General features: G+C 44.5%; 5 non-coding genes across 5 annotated transcripts; all 5 read right to left on the bottom strand.

Moving 5' to 3' along the window:
• Window positions 1-8,989: 8,989 nt before the first annotated feature.
• Window positions 8,990-9,062, bottom strand: trnav-cac (transfer RNA valine (anticodon CAC)). Its single transcript has one exon. It is a non-coding gene; the product is annotated as a tRNA-Val (tRNA).
• Window positions 9,063-9,184: 122 nt separating this feature from the next.
• Window positions 9,185-9,257, bottom strand: trnav-aac (transfer RNA valine (anticodon AAC)). The gene has a single exon. It is a non-coding gene; the product is annotated as a tRNA-Val (tRNA).
• A 747-nt stretch (window positions 9,258-10,004) lies between these two features.
• On the bottom strand, window positions 10,005-10,077 carry trnav-aac (transfer RNA valine (anticodon AAC)). Its single transcript has one exon. It is a non-coding gene; the product is annotated as a tRNA-Val (tRNA).
• A 553-nt stretch (window positions 10,078-10,630) lies between these two features.
• trnav-cac (transfer RNA valine (anticodon CAC)) lies at window positions 10,631-10,703 on the bottom strand. The gene has a single exon. It is a non-coding gene; the product is annotated as a tRNA-Val (tRNA).
• A 123-nt stretch (window positions 10,704-10,826) lies between these two features.
• trnav-aac (transfer RNA valine (anticodon AAC)) lies at window positions 10,827-10,899 on the bottom strand. Its single transcript has one exon. It is a non-coding gene; the product is annotated as a tRNA-Val (tRNA).
• Window positions 10,900-12,357: the final 1,458 nt, after the last annotated feature.

Here is a 12,357-nt window from a genome sequence, read left to right as displayed (position 1 = left end):
TCAAAAACGGTCTTTCGCTAAGAGAGGCTGGTAAACAGTAAAGGGAAAAAAAACTGATTTGCTTTTTACTGGAATACTGTACATGTGGACATACAGTTCCCAACCAATAAATTTAGTGTAAAAATGGTGGATTGCATGTTTTGTATGCAAATACCTGTAAAACTGAAACACAAAAGTCTATGAAGTTTTTGTAATACAATAGCCAGTATTTTGAAACCTGGTGTACTTTGATTGACTGCATGTACCTTGTGAAGTGAAAACAAGTGTTATTCTTTGACAGAATAATTTCATTCTGAGTCAGATTTCCAGTGTTTTGGTAAAGTTAGTGTGTGCAGAGAAAGATGTGTTCTATTTTGAAATGAAGAGTTAGTATATATTTACAGTTTTTTTCAATTGTTTACACGCAATTTTGAAAACCGGGTTCTTTTTTTCAAAATGTAATCACAATTATCCAAACACCACACTCAATTGGCATAATTCCTAGATTGTTTGGAAAATGACACACTTCTGTCAAAACATACACACTTCAGTCAAAAGATATACACATATTTGTGAAAATGCTATTAGTTTTCATTTAACCAACACAGTCCTCAATGATCAGACACTATTGTAACCAGTTTCACACTGCTGTGATAAATAAAAAACACATTTGTAAAAATACTATTTTTAGGAAATAGCATGTGCTAGATTTTTGGCCAGACATTGTTATGTAAGGGATAATTTAGATGAAAAAAAAAATTGTGACAAACAAACAACATTCTTCATGATTAGTTTGAGATATAGGGAGAATGTACACAAATAGGCCTACTATAAACTTACCAAGCACTGCACAACACTGATTTCTGCAGACTCATATTTCAAGTATTTATTTACAGTATTTCTTACCATAATCAGTTACAGTAATCAACCAACAATGAAATCAATGAAAAAAATAAAATCTGTAGACAAATTAAAATTACTGCATGAAGTACATACAGTTTGACTCTGAAGAAAAACTGCTGTAAAAGCAACAAGAATACTGTAATTATTCAGTTACAGTATCAACCAGAGATTTGGTTGAACTCTTTGTCCAGCTTCCATCGGTGTCAGTCCATGGTCCCTCTACCTCCTTCACCTCTTCCTCTACCTCCTTCTCCTCTTCCTCTACCTCCTTCTCCTCTTCATCTACCTCCTTCACCTCTTCCTCTACCTCCTTCTCCTCTTCCTCTACCTCCTTCATCTCCTCTTTGAGCCCCCCCTCTTATTCTCACTCTTCTTCTTCTTCTTCTTCTTCTAGCTCCTTCCATTTTTGTTGAAGACAGGTGAACTCACCTGCTGCCTTTTATAGCACTCCTGAGTGATGCGTTTTCAAATTAGCACATGTGTGCTTCCACGCCTGATGGATGTGCATATCCAATTCATTCATTAGTGTGGTAAATGGCAATCCGGGGCTTTGTAATGACAAGGAAGTAACCTCACAATCCTTATCTGTGTCTAAGGTGTGAAAATGTGTGTAGAGTTTTACAAATCACCGTGTGTAATGTTTTGCTATAAGGGTAAGGCAGACATTGTGTGTAATGTTGTGCAAATCTGCGGAGGGGTTTTGCTCATTGGAGTAGAATTTTGCAAATTGTGTGGACATTTTTATTTTAGTGTGTAAACAATCATAAAAATCTGTAACAAAATGTGTTATTGAGAAGAAAATTATCCATTTGGCCAATTGTGTTTTGTTGGTGTGAGTCTGTGTTAAGAGTTTAGGAAAAAGTATCTGAAGTATGGGTAAGCGCTTGTTAGCGATTGAAAAAAACTGTAAATACTTTTGAAAACAGATTCAAATAAGCGGCAATCCTAAATTGCAATATTATTTCCCAAAATTACTGTTTTTGACTGTATTTTAATCATATTTCAAAAACAAAAAGAATCTTACTGAACATAGACCTTTAAACAGTATAGTATAATTCCATCTAGGATTAGTTAAAATTATTGGACAGTTATGACTGTTTCTTTCTCTTGTTATATATGCAACATATATTATATTTCATTGCATGTTGTCTCGGTAAGAAATTTCAAATTTTATTGGTCCAAAATAATTGAATTTGCATATTACCTGTCACAACTCACACAAATTAGTGCTAGCAGCTGACACAATTCTGAAAACTATTGGAACAAATGTATACATTTTATTCTATAACCTTAAGTACGTATTTGACATCCAATATTTTCTATTTTATATGAGGGTAGTCTTGGATAGATAAAGTGGTAATTAAATAAATGACCTGCTAGACTAAATGTTTTGTCTTTTTCATTCACAGACTACTCCTTCGGGGGCATTACTGCAAGATGCATCTCTAGTTCGATTGCATCGTTTGTGGTCGGACACTTTGCCACCAGAGGATCACAGGTGGATTGCCAGCAGGCTTTTTAAAATGGGGCCCAAGGGAAAACCAGAGCTTCGAGACAACCTACAGCTCTGGTATTACCCACCACAACCAGCACTTATTTACAACCAGGCTCCAGCTCCAGACAGATTTTTTGTCATGCTCTGTTGCTGTGGATGCCGTACAAGCTGTGGAAGATCAAGGCTCTCTGTCCCAATTCTGCCTGCGGGCAGCATCAGCTGACTGGAGGCGGTCTGCACAAAAGGGCACGGCAGGTTCTGGACATCGATAGGATGTACAACATGGTCACAGAAACCCTCATCTGTACCAAGTGTAAAGCCTCGCATGTGTCCTGGAGTCAGACTGTCCTGCAACAGCTGGATCTGGGCAATCGCTCTGAATTTCGGGTCATCCTCACGCGGAAGTAAGGGCACTTTAATTCCACATCCAGTTGATAGCCCATCATCACATATGTTTGCAAATACTTTACAAATCAATTGTGTAAAATATATGAATGTGTGGATTTAGCTTTTCCTAAGGTATGCCTGTGATATGAGAGTCATTCGGCTCCTGCGTGAGCGTGGCCTAGGCAACAGTCCCGTGTCATCAAACAGCTGCGTGAGAACCACAGTGAGGAGTGGCTCCAGCGTATGGCCCGGTACACCACCCAATGTGTGGACTTCCTCAAACGACCCGGGGTGTTGCAAATACAATTCCAGGAACCCCCAGAGCCTACAGTGGTCCCAAGCTGCAAGTGGCTGCTCACCGTGTACAGCCAAGACATCCTGACAAGGCTGGATGAAATCCATGCAAGGATAACATCTACGTATGGTTCAGTCTTGAAGATGGATTCCACTAAAAAGGTTAGCAGGGGATTTTTGTTAATTTATGGTGTTTACTGTTATATCATTATCAGAGCATGAGTATCATATTCTACATGGTGTGATGTTTCATTGCATTGCATGCTTCCTGTCATCTACTGCAGATCACTAAGAAGCTGGCTGGGACGGCAAGGGGAACGGGACTCTGGCTTACCACTGTTGGCAATGAGTTTGGTCAGGTGCTCATGAGTGTGCTGACAGCACAGGAAGGAGCAGGACTGGACATGATGGTCGATGGTCTGGTGAAAAGTTACCAGCAGGCCAGTGTGGATCCACCTGCTGTTTTGTACGTGGACTGTGGCTGCTGCACTGATGTGGGTGAGACCAAGCTGAAAACCAGATTCAGAGGGTGGCCTGATCTCATGATTCGCTTGGACATCTGGCATTTTATGCGAAGGATTGCCATGGTGTGTACAACTGATGCCCATCAGCTGTATCCCATCTTCATGTCACGGCTGTCAGCGTGCATTTTTGAGTGGGATGCGGCTGATGTTTCTATGCTTCGCAAAGCAAAGAGAGAGCTGTTGATATCCCAGGGTTGGCCTGCGCTGACAGATGAAGATGTCAACAAGCATCTTACCAGGAATGAGCTGGCACTCCATTGCCGGAGGAGGACCTGTGGAGAGGAGACTACCATCCTTCTCCTTGAGCGGCTGCTTACAGAGCTCCTGAGCAGCAAGGGCAAAGACTCCCTGGGTGTTCCTCTCCTGGACCGAGAAAGGATGGAGCACATCTGGAATGTCCAGAAGAAGCATGTGAAATGCATTCAAGACCCCCCTGGTGTTGTGCTCTATACAGAGACAGGGAGCCTAAACAAGGGAGGTGTGCTTCTGAAGACCTACAGATGTGCCAGAGGCTCCACTTCTCTCGAGTCCTTTCATTTACACCTGAACCGTTTCATCCCAGGTATTGTCTTTGTCACACACACTGTGCAGGTGTAAAGAAAGAGCATTAAGTGTTTTTGTGTGTTCCTTTAACACCTCCTAAACACTGTTGTGTCTATTTACAGGGACCAGTGCAAACAGTCTGAACTTTCAGATTTATCTGCTGGAGGGTCTACACCGGTGGAACCAGGACCGGGAGGCTGCTTCCCTGTCATCGGAGCCATCAGCTTTGCGCAGCTACACAGGAGAACTTGTTCACTGTGTAAACGGCAATTATGAAAAGCTGTTTGGCAGGAAAGTGGTTCCCACGTTTTGTCCCCCTGCATGTTACACCGGTGAGAATTGTTTTATATATTTTTTATTTTATCAACTTGCAATTTCTGTGTAACCTCCGTCTATATGTCAGATTTAACCCTATAGAGTCGATTGTATCATAATTGATATGCAAGTTTCTAAAGGACTCTAAATGATCAACATGATCAAAAATTTTTAGGAAACATGCCCTCTGTCGTCTGATTGATTATAGTCTTTTAGTATAATTGTAAAAGTGTCCACCTTCAGCTCGTGCTTCACGTTTCTTTTCATTGTAAAACCTTTACTGATTTTATAAAGTAATTGTAAGAATAACTTTTATATTGTTAGTAATATTTAATGACTAGTTACTAGACTGAAGCAGCTTGGGTTCACTTGATTAGAAAATCATGTTACATGTAAATATCAAAATGATCATCAGACTTTTCTCTCAATCATCATTGTATTGCATTTCATTTCATGTTTTGCCCCCATAATTAAACGTGTTTGGCCTCTTAATAAAACTGTTTTGTTTTTTTTCTCCTTGACGATGAGCTCTATATTCTCACACTATATGAGCTACTACAAAAGCCTAATGTATCAAATATGATACACAACATTCTATTTAATTTCCGTTTGTTTATTGTTTTTATTTCAGGTGAGCTCATTGGAGTGCAGTATCTGTTCCAGCAGACTGGTCAGGCACTGCAGGACATGAATCCTGACTCTGAGCAGACAGCAGAGCTCATTGAGGACCTCAGTGTGGAGGAGCGAGATGAAGATGAGGGCTTCTGTGACATCAGCGAGGATCACACAATAGCAGATCCGGAGGCTGTTCTGTCACCACCCTCTTCCACACTGACACTGGGTTCTTCCACCCTGGTCACCAGCAGTGCCACACCTGTACTGGGCTCCACATCCCCTTCACTGGTCCCTGACCCCAAACTTGTCCTCACACAGTCTCCTTCATCACCTGGACCCTCAGGGACTGCTGTCACACCTGTTCCCTCTGAAACATCTGTTTCAACTCTCCCCTCAGAGCCAGAGGATGCTGGTCAGGATGATGATGAAGAAGAGACGGTAAATACTACTCCTTTGTATGTCTTTCAAATTAACTAGAATAATTATGATGAATTAACATCCAGTGCTTTAAATCCAGACTTTCCACATATTTTACATTTAAAAGTACAGCCTAAATTCATTTGTAAGCTGCAAATACACATCAAGTCAAGTCATCTTTATTTATTTGGTGCTTTGTAAAATGTCAAGAATGGCGCTCTCTCTGCTTTGTACTATACAGTGCTTTACGGTGATAAACAGGAAAATAACACAATCAGTTATGGAATTATGCATTAGACAGATGTGATGTAATAATTGTATTGCATGTTTGTGTTTTTTAATAGGCTGTTGACTACCAAAATATCCCGGGTTATCAACATGTGGACCAGCTGGCAGAATATCTGGTGGATCTCCGGGACCACACAGCCCTCAGCCTGACCAACCAGGAAGCCAACACCATAATTGCTCTTTGGCAGAACCTGGATGACCGGGACAAGGAACGGGTGGTGTATGACAGTCGATGCCGAAAGAGACTGCTGAGTGGACGCTTCAAGGTCCCGAAGAAGCCCACTCACCCTGGTGTAGAGAGCACCACCAGATGTGTGCTGGGTGCAAGCAGCGCACCTGCTCAGTGGCCTGACTGTTGCCGTCTGCTGGAGACCATCTTCATCAGACTTTGCACTGTCCACCCAAGCCCCAAAAGAAAAGGCAAGGGAGCCCTGTCAAGATTGTCTCTGATCCTGCAAGACTATCGCAGGATAAGGCAGCTTGTACTGGCAACAGCTTGGTGATGGGAGGAACATCCATGCAGCTGGTGGAGGTTAACCAGAACACCCTGATTCAGTGGTATAACAAAAGACAGAAAAAGCAGGAGCTGTCTGTGCTGCTTCAGGGCATTCAGTTGCCTCAGCCCCTCCCTGAAGCTCATGAGCCTCTCCAGGTAGCCAAACGTCTACGGACTGAGCCAGAACAACCAGGGGAGCAGCACCAGTACAAGCTACCAGAGAGCACAGCTGGTCAGGCAAAGCAGAGGCAGACTTCTGTTGGGCGACCCCCTCTCAGACCCAAGGCACCAGCGCAGAGTCAGACGTTGCTGACACCATCTGCATCTGGAGCATCACTGCAGATGGTACCAAATATACTTATACCATCAGCACCAGGTTTCCAGGGTGTGCCAATGTTCCAGGCTGTGCCAATGTTCCAGGGTGTGCCAATGTTCCAGGGAGTGCAAATGATCCAGGGCATCCCAATGGCCCAGGGGGTGCAAATGATACAGCCACTGTTACAGCCAACAGCTGTACAGGGCACCCGCTTACCCGCTTCAACAGCTGCCAATCCAGACGCCATGCCCAAGAGACCCTACAGGAGAACCGTAGAGGCCAACACTTGCAAAAAATGTGGGCAATTTAAAACAAGTGCAACAGGACATAGCCAGTACAGGGGCAGGGTGTACTGCCCACAGACTGAGACTGTTTCAAAAGAGGTGTGGTTAGAGGAAATGCGGAGAACCATTTCCAAATAATGTATATATTTTCATGTATATAGCATCATGTATATAGTGTGAAACAGCATCCCACCTGCAACTTATTTGAATGGCCTGTTCGTCCACGGCAAATCTAAGTGACAGCCCGTGGCCCTGCCCATTGACCACAGAGAGCCTATTTGTCCCACTGACCGCCTATGTGACCACGAATAGCCTATGTGTCCCATCAGAAGAACTATGCATTATTAGACTTAAAATGGCATGTCCATGGACAGCTTACAGGGACTCTGTCAAATAAGTTAAAGGTGGGATGCTGTTTTCGACTTTTTTGGAGCGGGTGAGTTCTTGGAAACTATGGGTGAGTTTTTGGAAAACTCAAATTTGTGAGGTCAAACCTACTGTAAACCACACTGGGTACACAATACAACACACTGATGTACATTAAAGCTATTAATTATGCATAGTTAGCCTAAAAATGGACTGTCCACGAACAGCCTATTTGGATCCTGTCAAATAAGTTACAGGTCGGCACAGGAAGGTGTCCTCAGACATCCTATTTGGACCCTGTAAAATAAGTTACAGGTGGACAAAGTAAGGGCCCACCTGTAACTTATTTGACAGGGTCCAAATAGGCTGTACGTGGTCAATGCATTAATAGGTCATATTTCATAATTACAGTGGTTTTATAAGGTGAAACCTACTGTACACCACACTGGGGACACAATACAACACACTGATGTACATTAAAGCTATTAATTATGCATAGTTAGCCTAAAAATGGACTGTCCACGAACAGCCTATTTGGTCCCTGTCAAATAAGTTACAGGTGGGCAAATTAAGGGCCCACTGTAGCCTAAAAATGGACTATCCACGAACAGCCTATTTGGTCCCTGTCAAATAAGTTACAGGTGGGCAAATTAAGGGCCCACTGAAGCCTAAAAATGGACTGTCCACGAACAGCCTATTTGGACCCTGTCAAATAAGTTACAGGTGGGCAAAGTAAGGGCCCACATGTAACGTATTTGACGGAGTCCAAATAGGTTGTCCGTGGTCAATGCATTAATAGGCCATAATTCATAATTACAGTGGTTTTTTGTGGTCAAACCTACTGTACACCACACTGGGGACAGAATACAACACACTGATGTACATTAAAACTATTAATTATGCATAATTAGCCTAAACATGGACTGTCCACGGACAGCATTTAGGGCACCCGTCAAATAGGTGACAGGTGGGATGCTGTTTTTGACTCTAACTTACTTAACGGGGTACTACGGACCCCAGTCTTTGTGGACCGTCTGAGGGGACCCTGAGGGGCCACAGATTTCAAATTGGAGCCATTCGGAGCTATTGGGACCGTTCCGTGGGGATGTCCACCAAACGCCTATGAAAATGAATGGGATAAGTTGCATGTGTCAGTGGCTCCCGCGCGGCCCCCGGGGGTCCGAGGGGCCCCAAACTCGACAAAAAGTTGCGTCACGTGGCCCTCTGCGACAGACCGAGCGGGCTAGGTCGAGACATGCCAAGTTTATTTTTAGCTATTTTTTATGCACCTCTCTGTCTCCCATTGATCTCTATGGGAGCATGTGTCTGCTAGGGTTAATTCAGCAGTTAGGATTAGAGGGCCTCCTAGGCTCGGGAAGCATCTAGAGCCACGATACTCTGGGGCCCGATTCGGGGGCCCGTGGCGGTCGTCCGTGACGAATCTCGAGGTCCTACGACCTTTCGACCCCTTAGGGCGACTGTTTATTTGATTATCAGAAACTTGATTTGGTCGTCAGTCCCACCGCTTCTAGCGTACGCTTGTTCAAAAGCGACTGAAACTATAGACTGCCCAGTGTTTTTAACATGGCAAAATGCTGCTAATTTTGTTGGCAGACCGAACATTTTATATTACTGTACAGGAAACCTCAATGGTCATTTGTTTTATTTTTGTCCTTTTCTAAAGAGATTAAAACACAAACATCCCTGCAAGTGTACTGACCTGCTCAACAGAAAATCGCATACGAAATTTTTGCAAAATCCACCCACAGTTTCCACCCAGTTTCGAACTGGGGACCTTTCGCGTGTGAGGCGAACGTTATAACCACTACACTACGGAAACACATCTTCATGTTGCAGACATAAATCTTTAGGTGCATGCTTATTAAAAAGCATATAAAGGAAATGAGCGCTGCACCCAACTAGTGTGGCAAACAGTTTAAAATTCTGTCAGAATCCAACCACTGTTTCTGCTCGGTTTCGAACCGAGGACCTTTCGCGTGTTGGGCGAACGTGATGACCACTACACTACAGAAACCTACTGATGAGGTGCATGTGCTTTTTAGAAGATGGCTCCTTCCCATAATCTGCTCTGCAAGCAGTGTGACAGTCTGTAAATTCCACAAACAACAGAACAGAGGTTATTCGCCATGGCAATCTGCCTACAGCTCCTTGGTACGATGGCCTTCACCTGTCTCAAAAGTAAGGGTTTTGTAGCGAATTGCAGCATTCATATTTAACATGCCTCCACTTGTTTCCACCCAGTTTTGAACTGAGGACCTTTCGCGTGTAAAGCGAACGTGATAACAACTACAGTACGGAAACTTGGTTTGGACGTCAGCCCCACCGCTTCTAGGGTACGCTTGTTCAAAAGCGACAGAAACTATAGACTGCCCAGTGTTTTTAACATGGCAAAATGCTGCTAATTTTGTTGGCAGACCGAACATTTTATATTACTGTACAGGAAACCTCAATGGTCATTTGTTTTATTTTTGTCCTTTTCTAAAGAGATTAAACCACAAACATCCTTGCAAGTGTACTGACCTGCTCAACAGAAAATCGAATACGAAATTTTTGCAAAAACCACCCACAGTTTCCGCCCAGTTTCGAGCTAGGGACCTTTCGCGTGTGAGGCGAACGTTATAACCACTACACTACGGAAACACATCATCAGGTTGCAGACATAAATCTTTAGGTGCATGCTTATTAAAAAGCATATAAAGGAAATGAGCGCTGCACCCAACTAGTGTGGCATACAGTTTAAATTATGTCAGAATTCAACCACTGTTTCTGCTCGGTTTCGAACCGAGGACCTTTCGCGTGTTAGGCGAACGTGATGACCACTACACTACAGAAACCTACTGATGAGGTGCATGTGCTTTTTAGAAGATGGCTCCTTCCCATAATCTGCTCTGCAAGCAGTGTGACAGTCTGTAAATTCCACAAACAACAGAACAGAGGTTATTCGCCATGGCAATCTGCCTACAGCTCCTTGGTACGATGGCCTTCACCTGTCTCAAAAGTAAGGGTTTTGTAGCGAATTGCAGCATTTATATTTAACATGCCTCCACTTGTTTCCACCCAGTTTTGAACTGAGGACCTTTCACGTGTAAAGCGAACGTGATAACCACTACAATACGGAAACTTGGTTTGGACATTAGTGCCACCGCTTCTAGGGTACGCTTGTTCAAAAGCGACAGAAACTATAGACTGCCCAGTGTTTTTAACATGGCAAAATGCTGCTAATTTTTTTGGCAGACCGAACATTTTATATTACTGTACAGGAAACCTCAATGGTCATTTGTTTTATTTTTGTCCTTTTCTAATGAGATTAAACCACAAACATCCCTGCAAGTGTACTGACCTGCTCAACAGAAAATCGCATACGAAATTTTTGCAAAAACCACCCACAGTTTCCGCCCAGTTTCGAAATGGGGACCTTTCGCGTGTGAGGCGAACGTGATAACCACTACACTACGGAAACACGTCTTCAGGTTGCAGACATAAATCTTTAGGTGCACGCTTATTAAAAAGCATATAAAAGAAATGAGTGCTGCACCCACCTAGCGTGGCAAACAGTTTAAATTTTCTGTCAGAATCCAACCACTGTTTCTGCTAGGTTTCGAACCGAGGACCATTCGCGTGTTAGGCGAACGTGATGACCACTACACTACAGAAACCTATTGATGAGACACATGTGCTTTTTAGAAGATGGCTCCTTCCCATAATCTGCTCCGCAGGCAGTGTGACAGTCTGTGAATTCCACAAACAACAGAACAGAGGTTATTCGGCATGGCAGTCTGCCTACAGCTCCTTGGTACGATGGCCTTCACCTGTCTCCAAAGTAAGGGTTTTGTAGTGAATTGCAGCATTTATATTTAAAATGCCTCCACTTGTTTCCGCCCAGTTTTGAACTGAGGACCTTTCGCATGTAAAGCAAACGTGATAACCACTACTCTACGGAAACTTGTTTGGACATCAGTCCCACCACTTGTAGGGTATGCTTGTTCAAAAGCGACTGAAACTATAAACTGCCCAGTGTTTTTAACATGGCAAAAAGCTGCTAATTTTGTTGGCAGACCAAACATTTTTTATTACTGTAAAGGAAACCTCAACGGTCATTTGTTTTATTTTTGTCCTTTTCTAAAGAGATTAAACCACAAACATCCCTGCAAGTGTAATTTTTGCAAAAACCACCCACAGATTCCTCCCAGTTTCGAACTGGGGACCTTTCGCGTGTGAGGCTAATGTGATAACCACTACGCTACGGAAACACGTCTTCAGGTTGCAGACATAAATCTTTAGCTGCACGCTTATTAAAAAGCATATAAAGGAAATGAGCGCTGCACCCACCTAGCATTGCAAACAGTTTACATTTTCTGTCAGAATCCAACCACTGTTTCTGCTCGGTTTCGAACCGAGGACCTTTCGCCCTTTAGGCCACCGAGTAAGGGAAGGGGTCCGCGGACAGATTAAAAGGTAGTGCCTTGGACCAGCGCGCAACGCCCCCTAGGCGATTTTTCAGGGCCCGGCCGACCGCGCCCGGCCGCGGGGGGGGCCCCGTGGGGCGGGCCGGAGGCGTCGCGTCGGGCCCGGCGGCCCCGGGGGCCCCGCGGGAGCCCGACGAAATTCGGCCCCCTTGCCCGCAACCCGGGCCTCGGCCACAGGGGGGCTCACCGACCGCCCGCAGTCGATTCGACGCGCACCGAACACGGAGCGCACGCGTGTCCCCCTGATCGCCTTTTCGCGAAATTCCCTGACCACACCCACCGACCACCAAGCGCCCGTTCGTCCCACCTGTGACCTGTGAGCAGCCCGTGACCGCCCCCTGACCACGCCCACTGATACGAACAGCCTATTCGTCCCCCTGACCGCCTGTGTGACCACGAAAGGCCTGTTCATCCACGGCCAATCTGAGCGACGGCCCGTGGCCCCGCCCACTGACCACGAACAGCCTATTCATCCCACTGACCGCCTGTGTGACCACGAACAGCCTATTCATCCCACTGACCAACTGTGTGACCACGAACAGCCTATTCATCCCACTGACCGCCTATGTGGCCACGAACAGCCTATTCATCCCACTGACAGCCTATGTGACCACAAACGGCCTGTTCGTCCACGGCCAATCTAAGCGA

The sequence above is a fragment of the Siphateles boraxobius genome, unplaced genomic scaffold, assembly GCF_051911475.1.
Source record: "Siphateles boraxobius isolate OS27281-9 unplaced genomic scaffold, OSU_SipBor_1 6, whole genome shotgun sequence".
NCBI lineage: Eukaryota > Metazoa > Chordata > Actinopteri > Cypriniformes > Leuciscidae > Siphateles > Siphateles boraxobius.
This window is presented reverse-complemented; position numbering and strand designations above follow the sequence as displayed.